The following is a 17,288-nucleotide window of genomic DNA, read 5'->3' as shown; positions in this document are numbered from 1 at the left end:
CAGCATTATGTCCATTCACAATATTTTGCCTTTCCCATTATGTTATTCCCCAGGAAATCAAAGAAGTGAATCTTAGACACCTGTTCTCTCTTTGCTCTTGAATTAGACCAAATTTCTTGCCATTTATTCAACAAATATTTCTGAGCTCCTCTTCTCCTGCTGCTGGTGTGCCAGGAAAGTCACTGTAGGCACTGCACGCATGGACAACAGGACATGTCTGCACCTCAGGAACCTGCAGCTGAGTGTGCTGAGCCTGAGCTGGTGGGGTGTGGTGAAGTGGAGAGAACTGTGGCTGGCAGGAGGCTGAAGAAGGGAAAGTCCTCTTCCCAGGGTGGAGCTGGGGGCAGGGCCAGTGATGGGTTTTTGAGAGAGTGTGAGAAAGCTGGTCAGGAGAAGGGAGATTCCAGGATGTAAAACCACACAACTTTGACATTCTTCAGCTGGCCTTAGGAGAAAAGGGATACAAAACAACCTCACATTCAGGAAAACAACAAACAACAGGGCATGGAAGCATTTTCCCCACCTTGTCTTTGACACCTCCCCCACCTCCTATCCTCCTGAAAGCCAGCTAGTGTAGTCTGGGAACTGCCCTGAGTCCTGTGGTCAGGCCAGGCCTGAAGTCAATCAGAATCACCACAGCGTCTCTCACCTAGATGTGCACCTGGTCCTGGGCTCTGCAGTGAGAAGTAGGCCTCGCTGTTTGTTTTAGTCAGCTTTTTCACTGCTGTGAATAAAAGACCCGACCAGAACAACTGTAGAGGATTTGAGGGTTCACAGTTTCAGAGGTCTCCATCCACAGACAGCAGGCTCCATTCTTCCCATCTCCGGGTGAGGCACAACAACGTGGTGAAAGAATGTGGGAGAAGGAAGCCCCTCACATGATGATCAGGAAGGGGAGAGAGAGAGGTCTCCACTTGCCAGATACAAATATATAACCCAAAGCCACACCCCAGTCCCCACCTCCTCCAGCCACACCCTACCACTTCAGCTGCCACTCAGTTAATCCCTACTAGGGGATTAGTCCACTGATTGGATTAAGATGTTTATAACCCAATCATTTCTTCTCTGAACCTTCTTGCATTGTGTCTCACACTTAAGCTTTTGGGGGACACCTCACATCCAAACCACAACACTACTCCAATCAGACAGACATCCTGCCCTTTGCCAGCCTCGCAACCTCACTAGTTTACTTGAGTGACCAAATCCTTGGTTTGCTCAAGCATGATGGAGACAATAATGCCTGTCTCACAGGACTTTTTTTGTATGATGATTAAAGAAAGAATAAAAGGTGGACATAAAGTACGTTAGCCTAGAGTTGGGCATATGGTAAATGTTCAAAAATTGTACCTAATATTGTTTTACCTCCACACACATGTCATTGTCCCCCAGCCTGTTCCTAATCTCCATGGCTTCTTTTTGTCTCTTTTTTCCCACTTTACTGCCATTGCTTGTGTTCATAACTGATTCCTTCCTCCTTCATGTTGCCCAAGGCCTGAAGCCATCCTCTCCTGGTGCCCAACCTTAAAGCCTTGTCTCTGTCAGCAATTTGCCCTGCTCCCAAGGCCTTGTGTTCAACCCCATTCAGCAATATTGTGTGGCTGGTAAAAAAGCATAAGGTACATAATGTGAATACACTGACAAGGAGGGAAGTCTGAGATATGTTAATGAGAAAGGAGAGATGCTGTTAAAGATCTGTGGTATGGTTTCATTTTTTGAAACAAAACCTTTTATCTCAAAATCTCTCTTTTGGTTTAAAGTTTTTCTAGAAGCATATATACTCCTTGGGGTGGTTATTCTTATATGTCTGCTTTGTGGGACTAAAGCATATGAGATAGCTAGTCAAACCTTACTTCTGGGTAGGCTTGTAAGGGGTTTTCTGGAAGAGATAATTATTTGAATGGGTTGGCTGAGTAAAGAAGGATCCCTCACCAACATGAGTGAGCATCACCCAAACCATGCAAGGCCCCGATAGAACAGAAAGGCAGAAGAAGGGTGGGTTCATATTCCCTTGTGGAACTCTTGACATCCATCTTCTCCTGCCCTTGGACAGTGGTGCTCCAGGTTCTCAGGCTCCAGCCAGGACTTATAACATCACCTCATGTATCCCGCTTCTGGATTCAGAGTGGGATTTATGCCATGGTTCCCCTGGTTTGGACTGGAGCCACACCACCAGCTGTCTTGAGCCTTCAGTTTGCAGATGGAAGACCTTGGGACGTCTCAGCTACCATGATCACATGACAAATCTCTCATAGCAAATCATTCTGTATATCTAATATACATATGTCTTATCAGGCTTGTTTCTCAGGAGAACTCTGACATACTACTTTTACCTTTGTGTTTATATTTGTAAAGAAATTGTTATAACTTTCAGACATCATAAAGACTATGGTAAAAGGAAAAACACAGGTTTAAATAGAGCAATGGTGGAGAAGAGTCTGACTGTATGAGGATTTCCCAAAGTGGGCATGGAAAGCTGTTTTTGCAGGGGGTGAATGTCTTTCTTTATAGGAACAAAGATCATTTAGTCAAGTGTGTCTGAGAAACACCAAGTGGAGACTATCACTGTGGCTAAAATGGGCAACAGTGTCCTTGCAACACCATCTTTTTCTAGGAGCACCGCCCAGCATGAAAGGGGGAGCTCCCCAAATTTGAGAAATGCTGACCAAGTAGGCCAACTATTTCTCTCCTTAAATATCTCAGTCTTTATCTCTGTTCTTTTTTATTCTTTCTCCACCAAGTATTTTTTTAATCAGACTACTACCCTAAGTTCAATATACAATTTAATTACTGTATATTTAAGAACTGAATATTCAAAATCTCAATGCCCAGTGAACTTGAAATATAAATAACTTCACACTGTCTATAATTAGCCCAAAACAAAAATCATCTAGTTAAAATAATTATCTCCTGGGTTTGGCAGAAATATCTCCTCTGCTCAGGAGAGAAAATTGTGATTTTAAAAAAATATTTTTGAATTTGATTCTTAAATTTGAGATAAGCATCAGCATTACTTGACTCTCTTGTTAGGAGATTGAGTTGATTTTCTTCATCACTGATCTCTGTTTAAGGCACATTATCATCATTGATCTGACTGTAAGGCACATTATCATCTAAGCCCTTTCCTGTTAGCTTAGTCATTGATTCATTTCTTCATTTGCTCCTTTTAAAATTCATTTCCAAATTCCATCTCTCTCTCTCTCCCAACCATTCTAATATATTTAAATACACTGAATACAGAATTTGAGATTTTTATGTTTTTTTTAAAAAACTGGGAATGCTGCTTTATATTATATTTGTAAGAATTATTCCAACTGTGCTGCCCAGGATCTTAGGAGATTTTTGACTGTAAAATGACTTTTAATAAATATTAAAAACTAAAATATGACTACCAGGAAAAACTGATTAACTCTTTAGTCACATACACCAAAATGTGCTATGATAAATCAATGAATTCAGCAACTGTGTATCTATATTTTGCCAAGCCACATTGAATGCAAAACAAAACCAACACATCCAGAGAACATCCTAGTATTATTTGCTAAAAATTGAAATGTTCATTTTATCATTCTCTACATTCTTCTGCAACAGGAAATGACTTCTGAATGCACTGCCTCATTTGTCATTGTCAAGGATTAAATATGAACCAAATTTGCAAGGTATTTTTTTTAAGTTTGCTAGAGCAGAATAATGTCATTGTCAACACTTTTTAACATTTTATGACTTTGGAATCTTTCCTTAAAAAAGAAGCACACTGCCAAACTAATTAAAATTGGTCATGAATATTAATGTTTGAGTTGAAAACAACTGCCACTAGGTGGCAAACAATCTACACATAGACTTATACAAAAGAGAAAATTATAAATACACTATATTATATGCATATTAAGCCAGACATTTCAAAATATATGGTTAACATTGCATCTTCCATATAATGTTAAAAACACCCACTTGGAAACCTCAGTATAATACTATAAGCAGTGAAAAATGCACTTTTTGAAAAGGTAGGTTTTCTTTTTTCTTTCTGTTTAAAAAAAATATTTTAAGTTGTAGATGGTGTGGTGCTGAGGATTGAGCCAGTGCCTCACACATGCCAGACAAGCACTCTACCTCTGAGCTACAAACCCAGCCCACTGTTTTTTTCTTAAGTGAAATCTTTTTTCTTTCTTTCTTTCTTTTTAAAGAGAAGGAAGGATCTGGGATGTAACTCAGTGGTAGAGTACTTGCCTAGCATGCATGACGCTCTGGATGTGATCCCAGCACCGCTCCCTCCCCTGCCAAAAATAAAATGAAGGTGAATACATAGCCTTAAATCCTAACATTTGTCATTATGTAGAACTGGAACATGGACATGTATTACTTATCTCACCTGTGCTGTCCTAAGGCATCCTGTTGTGATTGAAGATATACCCATGATGAAACACTATAGCTTGGAGAGACCCTGAACTTGCCCTGGGGTTTCTTATATGGCTTCATGGATTCTATGAGGTCATCAATCTTCATCCCATGTTGGATGCAGAAGGAGAGAAGAAGCACTGCTGGTATTTTTCTTCCTCCATTTGATTCAACACTCTTGGGAATAGGAAATGTGATGCTATGGTGAAGAGGGCAACCCTGGCACTCAACTGCCAGGTTTGAATATTAGCACAACCACTTCCAGGTTGAGTAACTATGGCTAACTGTACTATAGTGCCCCCAAATAACTTCCCATTCTTATAAGAGGATAAAATTGACCTTGAGTTTGGCCACATATGTGCTCTGGCCAGTGGAATGCGAGTAAACATGGTATACACCCTGTCCAGCAAGCAGCTTCAAGAGCTGTTGTGAGTTTCCACTATCTCCTTGGTCTTTCCTTCTACAAAGAAAATGATATTTTCTCCTTTAGTTTATGGCCTGGAATAAAAAGACTCATAGAAAAGAGCTAAGGAAAGTGATGTACAAGTCACCAAATTATAATACAACCAGCAAATGAATATTTGTTGGAATAAGCTACTTGAATTTGGGGTTGTTTGTTATTTATTATAGCATCACCTGGTAAAAACTATTACAAAGGGCTTCAGTTTCTTCATCTATCAAATGAAACTAAAAATATTACTAATTTCAGAAGACACGGAGGATTGAATGAATTAATACATGTGAAGAAGGTGGAACAGTACATGGCGTCAAAGAAGCTAGATATCATTATTAGAATAGTCCAAATGAAGCTAGGCATGGTGGCATGTACCTATAAGTCCTAGCTACTTGGGCAGCTGAGGCAGGAGGATCCGTTGAGCGCAGGGGTTCAAGACTGGCCCAGTGCCTCACACATGCCATAAAAAAAAAATAAAGTCTAAATGCAGCAAGAGTAAGAGATTGCATGTATTGAGTGACTAAACTTTTAGAGTCTAAGGATGTTTCACTAATGATTTTAATTATACAATTTTAAAAGTACTGTTTTCTTTTTCTTTTCTTTTTTTTTTTTTTTTTTTAATTTTGAGCCAGGGTCTCACTAAGTTGCTTGGGGCCTCACTTAGTTGCGGAGTCTGGCCTCAAAATTGAGATTCTCTCGTGTTGGGAGTCTCTGGGATTACAGGAGTGTGCCATCATGACAGGCTAAAGTATTGACATTCTTGTTTTATAGAATGTGCCAAAAAGTCTCCTAATTTAGTGATTCTCAAATCATTTGTGGCTAAAGATTGATTCTTTTTACTTTTTGCCCTTAATCTGTCATGAATTCATACATTTGGAAAATACAAATAAAAGTGAGTTATTAGAAATCCAATTAAATGAACAAATTTAAAAGGCATATAAAATACAATTCTAATATGCATTATAGACTCAATAGACATAAAATTCTATCTTAATTCATATCATTGATATAAATATGACACTAAAAATTTTAGAATTGTCCTCATTGTTTTGTGAAAATATACACGTAAACAACTTATATAGAAAATAACTATTTCACTTAATCTTTCTCTCACTTCATAATTATAACTGAACAAAAGTATGAGTGAAAAGCCATATCTCAAAACAAAATACTTGAAACTCCACACAGTTTGTAATGTGACAAGTTTGCTTCTTACTTGTTAACTTATCTAATCTTTTTAATTTTGATAACAACTTCTGGTAAAGAAACAAATCTCACAGGGCTCTGTTGATGGGAATGGCAGAAAGGACTTTAAAGCAATTATAGCTATCTTGAATGTTTGTTTTAACAGTATTCAAAATGAAGTAAATGGTGCAATATATTCAGAGTTTATATTTTATCAGAGGTCAAATCCAATAATTTACTCTGTAGAATTATAAATTGAAATTGTTTTTAATGGAAAAAAAATCTAAATTTAACACTTCGGGATTATAGTTGACAAACTAACCTTAACATATGATTTTGTAACAAGGTCTTGCTGTGCAAATTGATAGGTACCTTTGAGTCCACATAGTATGTTTAGGAAGGGACTCATCCTGTAATTTTGGGGGTTTTTTTGTATTTTATTTTGTTTTGAGACGGGTTCTCACTAAATTGTTGAGGCTAGCCTCAAACTTGGGACTTTCCTCCCAAATCCCTGGGATTACAGGCCTGCTCAACCACATCCAGCTCATCATGTGATTTTAAAAACACCTAAGCTGTTCTGTGCTTTATTAATTGAGGTGAGTCAACCCATTCTATATGAATGTTTAAGCAGCTTTCTAAACACTGAAGCTCAATTCTGAATTTGTAATGTGACAAAAATTTTGCTTCTTACTTGTTAATTTATCTGATCTTTTCAATTTTGATTGGTAGACCAGCAATAAGGAATGTGCAGTTGACACTGTTCTATGAAACATTCCTTGAAAATCACGGTGCTAGCTAGGCCAGCTTGTAGGTGGCAGGAACAGATTTCAACTCCAGGTCTGACTGACTGGTCTCCTTTATTGTGTATGGTCCTGTCTCTTATCTGTAAGCAGATCATCCAAGCTGTGGATTATATTTGTCCTACTGACTATACTGTCTAGCGGCACTACCAGCTGGCTAACAGTAGCCTGGAACCAGGCATAGAGATGATAATTCATTATGTCTAGATAGATGATTGATAGATAAACAGCCAATATACATGTACATTACATGTATACATGTGTATACATAACATATATAACACATTACATGTAACATACAAGGATATACTTATATGTGTGTGTACATGTATACATGCAACTCTTTTTTTTTTTTAGTTGTTGATAGACCTTTATTTTATTTATTTATTTGTGGTGCTGAGAATCAAACCCAGTGCCTCACACATGCCAGGCAAGTGCGTGACCACTCAGCCACAGCCCCAACCCTACATACATCTTTCATACATCTTTTTAATGATAGAAATAAAATTTCAGGTGTCTTCTGGAAATTTACATATATCCATAATAGATTTGTCAGTTTGCAGGCCAACCAAGACAACTTTATTATCTTCAAATATTTATTGGCAACCTGTTTTAAATAGGCCAAGTTATAACTTAATTTCCAGTATGGGAAGAAAAATGAAGTTTCTTAATGGAAATTTTGACACATATGTGATTCTAGAAATAACCTTCCAATATAGGTAGAAGAATTTAAATAGGACCAAAACATTTAAAACTTAGTTCATTACCCATGATTAGGAATAAAACAATTGTTTTTAGAATGTCAGTTCAATTTACTCTGAATCCTGTTGGATTTCAATTTCAAGCTTTTTTTCATTGCAAATATAAAATCATTGAATTTAAATAAAAATTTCATTGCTCATTCAACATGTACTTATATAAGTCAAGGAAGTTTGCTTATTAGTTTTATTTGGTCTTTTACTTCCCAGCTAATATAATTATTACAAAGCTACACATAAATGTAAATATTTTTATTGCTTGACTGAAATTACCGTTATAAAACTTTACTTCATTTTTAATTTTGGTTTTCTTTAAACATCAAGTTATATGGGGATATTTCCTGCACTGCCAAAATGCTTAAACCATTAAATATTTTTAGCCTATAACAACAGAATAGATTTGAAGAACTTATTGATTATCTTTTCCTTTTTTCTCAGTCATAGAAATAAACAGGTGCTGCAGGCAGAATTTAAGTTCCACCTTCTTGAATGAGTGGTTCCCTTCACTTCTTTGTCTGTTTTTTCCTGGGAGGTAATGCAGAGCACAAAGATAAGCAGAAATATTTTATTCATTAAAAAAAGATTTGTATGTTACAAATATGAAATCTAGAATTGCCTCCTGCACACCGAATCTAATTTCAATAACTGGGAAACTCGGCTTTCTTAAGATGAGCTGGAAAGTCTGTCAGAAGGCAATATTTTTTCCCATGGGCCTCAAAGGTTTTGCTCATGTACCCTTCCTTAACCAACTTTGTAGCCTTTCAAATATTTTTGTTTTCTTATATTCATCCTTGTAATTTTTATTAAATGCAGCGTTTATAACATCCATATATTGAGAACATTGACATTTTAAAGTAAAATTTTAGCAACTTTATCTATACCTACAAATGTTGCAGATAGATAAATAGATAATAGTTATACATGTGTACTTACATACATATATATGTACTTTTCCTTAATTGTAGGATAGATTTTTTCTTTTTTCTTTTTTACCTCACACTTCTAGTCTACTTCTTTATGATAATATATATTTATGATACATTTTTATGCTACAAAATTTTTATTACCCTATAACATTTGAAATGATCCAAGTTCATGAACAAAAGGCTTTAGGTGTTAAAACACTCCATGTTGATTGAGTTCTCAACATTATTATTAGTGTATAATCTATCAAAACAATATTTGTAGACGTTTTGATAAATATGCATTAAACATAAAAAACTTGGAAATTCATCTTCTCGTGAGAGAAAAGGGACTGAATCTATGTGTGAATATTACTTGCTACTGAAATTAACGGTAATATATTTATTTCTTAATTATTGTAGATATAAGCATTAAGAAACACAGTTCCTCTAAATATGTAAATGAAATTAGATGGAATTTGTTGCAGCTCTGTTATTCAATTCTTTGAACTCCTTCTGAGTTACATAACAAAAATTCTGTAGCGATCTATCATCAACAACTAGATTTTAATAATCTATTGGTTAAGAATTCCTTTAGATTCTCATCTGTTTTTAATGAAAAATATTAAAAAGGAACACTCTCAAACATGGAGTTCTTAGCAAATCATTTAGATTGTTCAGTTACTCAGTATTGTAACCAATACTATATTTGAAATTGTCCCTTTCTGCATTTATTGGCACGTCAAAAGTTTTTTTTTGTTTTTGTTTTATTTTGTTTTTGGTTACGTGGATTGAACTCAGGGGCACTTGACCAGTGAGCAACATCCCCAGCCTATTTTGTATTTTACGTAGAGACAGGGTCTTACTGACTTGCTTAGTGCCTCACTGAGGCTCACTGAAGCTGAAGCTGAGGCTGGCTTTGAACTTTCAATCCTCCTGCCTCAGCCTCCCCAGCTGCTGGGATTACAGGTGAGCACCACCACACCCTGCAAAAGCTTTTTTTTTTTTTTTTTTTAACAAGGAGAATATGATACAATACAATTCAACTCACAAAAGATTAAGTTATTTGTTTTTCTTTTATAAAGTGTGAAAAGAGATACTGTAAAAAGAGATATGGAAGACAAGCAGTTTTTGAAGTGTATACATTCAATACATGAAAGTTGAAAACTGGAAATTGCTTTTCCTAAATCACGGTCCCATGTGGACCTTGGACACATTCCAAGTGGTCCCAGGTGTACTATAAATCCAGTTGTGACAACTGTATGCTCTATTGTCAAGATAGTAACTCTCTTCTTGTACAGGTTGTTATGGTTTAGATGTAGTGCCCCCAAAAGCTCACATGTGAGACAATGCAAGAAGTTTCAGAGAAGAAATTATTGAGTTATATCCTTAACCTAATGAGCAAATTAATCTCTGATGGGATTAACTAGATAGTGACTAGGGGCATGTGGGGTGTGGCTGGAGGAAGTGGTTCAGTGGGGGTGTGGCTGTTGGGTATATATTTGTATCTGGCAAGTGGAGACCTCTGTCTGCTTCCTGATCATCATGTGAGCTGGTTCCCTCTACCATACTCTTCCACCATGATATTCAGCCTCACCTCGAGCCCCAAGGAATGGAGCCAGCTGCCTGCTAAGATCTCTGAAACTGTTTGATCTTCTTCAATAAACTGTGAAGTTCCTGAGGGTAAAAGTATCATGCCATATTCATCTTTGACTCCCCTGATTCTTACAAAATACTTGAAAAATAGAGGTGCCCCATAAATATGAACCATGCTAAATGAGACAGAAGTAATATATTTGCATGGCATAATATGAGAGAGATGAGGAAAATTCCTTTGCCCTGAAATATTAGCTTTCAAAGCCATTCCTAAATCCTTTGATAAATCCTTTTGCATCTCCTAGAATCCTAGAGCCCTCAAATAAATTTTTCCTACACTAAAATTATTCTGGTCAGATCTTTTAGTCACAAAAGCGAATAAAGCTGACTAAAACACAGGTAGAAGGGATTTTCCTTTACAAGTTTATCACAGTCCACTTCCCAATCAACAAACTATTCATTATTTATTGTATGTGAAAAGAAAGTGCTTGGCTAAATTAAAAAATACAAATGATTATGTTTTGGCCATGAGACAAGAAGAATTTCTATAATTACCTTTTCTGCTACCCAGTTTAATCAAACCAAACTCTTCTCTAAACTCCAGGGATATTGAACTATAAAGACCTGGTGGAAAGTTCCTGAGAAAGCCTTTCCTGAACCTCAGGCTTCACTGATATCCCCTCTCTGGGCACCCATAAAAGATATTAAAATTATTTTCTCATCTGTCTTCTTGAACAAATCGTAAAGTTCCTGAGGTTAAAGTATCATGCCGTATTCATCTTGGACTCCCCTGATTCTTACAAAATACTTGATAAATAGAGGTGCCCAATAAATATGAACCATGCTAAATAAGACAGAAGAAATTATATTTGCATGTTGTAATATGAGAGAGATAAGGAAAACTCCTTTGCCCTGAAATATTAGCTTTCAAAGCCATTCTTAAATCCTTTGATAAATCCTTTTGCATCTCCTAGAATCCTAATATTAAAAAATGAAATATGACCAAGATTTCATTGGTAAAATAATAGCAGAGAGGAGAGAAGTTGTTTCATACAGTGGGAACAAACTCTGCTGCAGTAACATTGTAAGAGCATGGCATGGGCAGAGCTTGTGTGGGAGGGAATATTCCAGAAGGAGGATGAAGAGTTTGATCCAGGCATCATCATCGGGGTCAAGTATAGGATTTGGGATTTGATTCTAAGCATAATAAGTAGCCATTAGAAAGTATTAAGCAAAATGCTGACATGACCTGATTTGGTTATTAAAAGATCACTCTGGCAGAGACTTCTCCATCTACTAAATCCAGGCTAGGCTAATTACACCGGCTCTCCCAATAAAAACAATCAGAAATTCCAGAAAAATCATTTTTAAAAAAAATCTTTAAAGCATTGAAAAACCAAAAGTAAACAAGGGACTTCCAGGCCAAAATCAAATAAAAGACAGGAAGCCTGAGAGATCCAAGAAACCAAATAAATACCAAGCAGATAAATCATGAGACCACACTTAGATGTATTACAGTGAAGCTGTGGAGCACCAAAATCAAAGAAAAATAATTTTAATCCAATCAAAAAATAAAAGCTAATGTATTGGTTTTCTAGGACTGCCATTAAAAAAAAATGGTTACAAATTGGGTGGCCTTAAACAATGGAAATTTATTCTTGCATAATTCCGGAGGCCAAAAGTCCAAAATATTAATAAGAACAAGAAGAAGAAGAAGTGAGGATCTTGTTTCTGCCTATGTCTTGCACCTGGTGGTTGCCAGCATCCTTGACATTTCTTGGCATGTAAGTGCGCCCCTCCCATCTTCCATGTAAAGTCGCTCTGTCTCCTCTCCTCTTCTTAAGGATACAAGCCACTGGATCTAAGTCTACTCTAAATCTAGGATAATATAATTTTGAGATCTTTAACTAATTACATCTTCAAAGACCCTGTTTCCTGGCTGGGATTGTATTCAGTGTTAGAGCACTTGTGTCGAATGTTCAAGTCCCTGGTTTTGATGCACAGTGCCATTTTAAAGAAGAAGAAGAACTGGGGGGAGGAAGGAAGGAAGGAAGGAAGGGAGGGAGGGAGGGAGGAAGGAAGGAAGGAAGGAAGGAAGGAAGGAAGGAAGGAAGGAAGGAAGGAAGGAAGGAGCTTCTCCAAGACCTGATTTCCAAATAAGTTCACATTATGGGTTTTTTTTGTTGTTGTTGTTGTTGTTAATTGTTTATTTACCAAGAAAAACTATTCCTTCGCCCATATATTCATCTTTTATAGTTCAGGAGCACAAGTCAGTACAAACTTCTAAGGACTTTAGTTCCAAAGAGGTGATGGTGAAATGGACTAAGCTTTTGAGGGATTTAAAAATTCTTTATATTCCCAAATCACTTTACACTCTGAAAGTCACCAGCCCTTCTCATCTCCTCAAAATCTTCATGAACTCATAATTTCTGCAGAAATTTGCACATGCCTTCTCTTTTGGTTCAGCCACACCAAACTTACAGAGCTGCAACCCCCAGGGCAACTGTGAATGTTCCAACAATATGAAACACCTGGCCCCAAGACCCTGCATCTGAGGTTGCGTCAAAGCGTCTGAAGCCGTGGCATTTACTGTCCTCCACACTAACGTCCTTACGGACAGATGAAGAAATGGACCTAAGATAACATTCTGAAGTTCCAGATAAATATGAATTTTGGAACAGTAATATTCAACTCCCTATAGCTTTCCTTCTGTCCCCCACCCCATATTCATGTTCCTACCATGTGAAAAATACATTAACCCATCCCTAAATCCCTCAAAATCTTAGTCCATTTCACCATCACCTCTAAATCCTAAATCTCATCAACTTTTTAAAGTCTCAGATATTATCATCTAAATAAGATATGGGTGAGACGCTGGGGTATGATCTGTTCCAGAGCAAAATTTCTCTTTCCCTTGTGGATCTGAGAAGTAAAAAAGAAAAAGAAAATCTGCTTTCTAAATACAATGATAAGTCAGGCATACAATAGATATTGCCATACCAAAAGGGAGAAAACAGGAAAAATAAAGTGGTCACTGGTCTCAAACAACCTCCCAGTAGGACAAAATCTACTGTTTCTCAAGGCCTGAGATTAATCCTTGGGGCTCAGTCCACTCTAAAGACCCTGGAGCCCAATTCTATGGCTGCTGTTACTGTATCCCGTTTTGCTTCCAGGATCCATCGATCAATCGATTGATCTATCTATCTATTTTTCTTCCTTCCTTCCTTCCTTTCTTTCTTTCATTCTTTTTTCTTTCTTTTTTTTTTTTTTTCATTATTTTTCCTTAAGGGGTGTTATGCATCTATAGCTGAGCAATTCTGTCAGCTATTTCCTGCCTATAGAATCTCACTGTCAACATCCTTCCTTAATTTTATTCAGTCTCTGTCCCTGTAAGTCTAAACTTGTAGTATTTCTGTAGATATAACATTCTCAAGAACCTTGTGGGTTTCCCATATATTTCAAGGAGGTTTATACGATTAAACGTGAGTATTTTCCCACAGGTCCTTCTTGTGTAATCTCATTTCTATTTCTGGTTTCCACTGAGATTTTCAACTGGATGATTCACATGCCTAATCTCTAGCAAAAGGTTTCCAGCCACACACTGTTTGGTGCAGCACATGTTTTAGCATTTTTTTGCAATATGAATAGATTGAGAATTTTCCAAATCATAATGTGCTGGCTCCTTTCTGCTTAACAGTTTTTTCCTCAATTGATCTCATTCCTGTCATATTCTACAACAAGTACTTACAACAAGTAAGTAGGCTGCACCTTCCACTCTGTGATCTGAAATCGCCTTAGCTAAATATCCCAATTCTCACTTGTAGTTGGTTCTTTCTTGCCAATCAAGATACTTCAATCTTGTTCTTGGTACTTTATAGGAAGGATTGACTTTCCTCCCAAGTCTAATATCATGTCCTTCTTTTCCTTCTAATACCTCACCAGAAGCATCTTTAACATTTATATTTTTACCATTTCTTCAAAGAAGCCTATGATTTTTTAACCAAGCACCTTAAAATTCTTCCAGTCTCTACCTGTTATGCAAACTAAAACCACTCTGCATTTTCAGATATCTGCTTACAGTAGTTTAGAACATCTGTTTAAGTATGTTACAGTAACAAAATCTATATCAGTTTCATAGAGTTGGCTGTAACAATTAAACACACTGTGTAGTTTAAATGACAGAAATTTATTCCCTCACATTACTGAAAGCCAGAAGTCTGAATAGAGTTGTCCTTTCTATCTGGAGACATCAAGGGAAAATCTATGTCATGCTTCCCCTTGCTAGTGGTGGTTATTAGCAATTCTTGGCATTCTTTGGCTTATAGCTGCATTACTCCAATCTCTGCTTCTTGCTCAATATGACATCCTCCTCTCTCTGTTTCTGTGTTCTCTCCCCTTCTTTAAAGGACAAAGTCACTGGTTTAGAGCCCACTCTAAATTCAGAATGACTTTGTCTTCAGATCTTTAACCAATTATATCAGCCATAATCCCCTTTCTAAGTAGGATCAGATTTTGAGGTCCTGAATAGATATGAAATTTTGAGGAACATTCAACCCCATACAGATAGGTTACTTTCAAAAGAGGTACATTAGATTGATTTTCAATAGTAATAAGAGAAGTTAAAAAATAGTGAGTGATATTTGCTGAAAGAAATGATATACTGAAAGAAATTGACTTCTAAGCTTAGTAATAATACATATTTTCAAAAAGATCAAAAGTCATTTTCAGGAAATACAGTCTGCTTAATTATGTGAAAAAAAAATAGCAAAATTCCCATTCTGTGCAGAAGAGTCTCAGCCATGCTGACAGCTTCTGGGTGGTCAATAACTCTGAAGGCCTCCACTAGCTAGGGTGTAGGTTTTCTCTTAGTTTGCTTAGAACACACCAAATGTCACATTCTTTCACCAGTGTAGATTACTTCACATCACATTGTCAAAGAAAATACTAGAAGGATTTTTTGATGACCCAAAGAATTGAGGAGAAGGAAAAGGAAAATCTGGAGCTGCTTGGACTTGTCAGAAATTAAGGGACAAATGTATCAAAGATTTACATAAATTTTGTATGTCCTTGTGAAAGAAACATGCTTCTAACTCTCAAGCAGGATCCCAAGAGGCAGAAATTGACAATACCAAATCCAGAGTGCTTAGAAAAGGTGGTTGATACCATGGTGCATTAGTAAAGTTTTCCAGGAAAGAGAGCACTAAGGCTTCTTCAGAGTGGCCAGGAAAAAGCTAGACCCTCTGCTTGGAGAAGAGACATCTTTGGAAGAATTATCTAGCACAAGTTCAAACAGTAGCCTATAAGATAGTCTTTGTAATGTCCTAGGTGGATCATTTTCTCAGACTGAGACTTGAGAAACAAGCCCACATCAAAATAAGAAAGCTAAGTTTAGAGAAAAAGAAAGTAAAAATGTCTTCAGGAAAGGTTTCCTTCCATATCTCATTTTCATATCTTTCTGAAGCTCATTCCATCTACGATATCTGACCTGTTAATTAACCATTTGTTTTTCATGCATTATAGTCTGTGTAGAAAATAAATGTGTTAAGTGGTTTATAAAGGGGAAAAATCATTTTCAGATAATTACACAATAAGTTTGCTGCCAATAGATGTTCACTTAAGAAAATTCTAAAGAATGTGCTTCAGCAAGAGAGAAAATAAACCTGGATATTAAAGAAAATGAAAAGTATAGAAAAGGTGAAAATAGGTAAGTCAATCTAAATGAACATTGACAGTATATTATAGTGATAATAGTAGAATTTTTTAAAAGGTAAAAGTAAAATTGATAATATCTAAAACATGTGAAGTTTATTGAGGAAATATATCCTAATAATAAAAAGTAAAAGTAGTTATTACTTTTAGACTTTGTTGATTTTTAAGAACTCAGTATAAATTTTCTAGAGTAACCACTAAAAGAATATTAAAAGTGTATAAATTCAAACAGGAAATAAAAATAATATATGGTGACTTACACACACACACACACACACACACACACACACTCAATCAATCCTAAAAAAAAAAAGCAGTGAAAAATTAAAAATAAACAAAATAGCATATGAGGGACAAATAGTACAAAATAAGAGGCTAAATTTACATCGGGTAAATAGAAAATATTCACATTAATTTATTTAATAGACTAAATGAACCAGCTATAGGACAGAGATTGTCAGAAAGAATAAAAAATACAATTGGATGATATTTGTAACAAATATAATTCCAATATAGAAAACAGAAAATGAAGGGATATAAATGAAATACCATGGAAATGCTCACACATCAAATTTCTAGGCAAAAATGCTTGACAATAGTAAAAAATAAAAGAAATTTTGTATGTTGAGTAAGAGGTTTCACTTAAAAGGATAATATAACAATTTTATATTTTGCTTCATATAATAATACTGCTTCAAACTGTTATTCAAAATTTTAGTTGAATGAAAAAGAGAAAAATAGTTTCTCTTGGCAATTGATAAAGAAATAAATAGCAATATATAAATAAGACTTATAAGAGTTGAAATTTGTAAGATTATAGTACTTGGAAAATAAATTTAATAAAATTGGTATAAGATACAAAGTAAACCATTGTTGAATACACAGTCTTTTAGAGAACAAATGAAACATTTAAAACAGTTGACCATAAATTGAGCAAGTTTTATCACATTTCAAAGGGCTAGAGTACTATGAAGCACATTTTCTGATCACATCAAATTAAAAATGGCATTAATTTTTTAAAGGTAATAGAAATAATAACATGCTTATAAATTAAAAAGTGCATGTCTAACTTACCCATGGGTCATTTCTAATTGACTCTTGTGGAATAAAGTTAGAGTGGTTCACAGAGGAAAAAATATAACTATATATTTAAAAAATAAGGGCCCAAATTTAGTGAACTAAGTATCTATTACAATTATTTAAATCAAAATCAACAAAATAATCTTAAAGGAAGAAAGAAAATAACAAAAGAATAGAAAATAATTAAATACAAAATAGAAAGCAGCAACTTAGCCAAAAGTTGGCTCTCTGAAGAGTTTAATCAATTTGGCAAAATTCTGTTCCTATTGAATGTGTTTGTTTGCATATGTGTGGGAAGGGCAGAATGGGAGTTAAGAAGTAACTACTACTATCAGAAGTAAAGAGACATTACTAGGAGCATTTTAAAAGTTAATTAAATATAAGAAAAGGACTAGTGAGAACAGGATCTATC

At 35.7% G+C, this 17,288-nt stretch overlaps 1 long non-coding RNA gene and 1 pseudogene across 1 annotated transcript; one reads left to right on the top strand and one right to left on the bottom strand.

Annotated features, from left to right (window-relative positions):
- Positions 1-83: 83 nt before the first annotated feature.
- On the bottom strand, positions 84-884 carry LOC114102140 (uncharacterized). The gene is made up of 2 exons (XR_003584440.2): positions 650-884; positions 84-445 (listed from the first exon to the last, which is right to left on the bottom strand). It is a non-coding gene; the product is annotated as an uncharacterized lncRNA (long non-coding RNA).
- A 1,689-nt stretch (positions 885-2,573) lies between these two features.
- The window catches only part of LOC114102131 (large ribosomal subunit protein uL29m pseudogene), a 118,847-nt pseudogene continuing 104,132 nt past the window's right edge, over positions 2,574-17,288 (top strand).

Source organism: Marmota flaviventris, chromosome 6 (genome assembly GCF_047511675.1).
Source record: "Marmota flaviventris isolate mMarFla1 chromosome 6, mMarFla1.hap1, whole genome shotgun sequence".
Classification (NCBI taxonomy): domain Eukaryota; kingdom Metazoa; phylum Chordata; class Mammalia; order Rodentia; family Sciuridae; genus Marmota; species Marmota flaviventris.
Note: the sequence above shows the minus strand (reverse complement) of the source record. Positions and strands in the feature narration are given on the sequence as shown.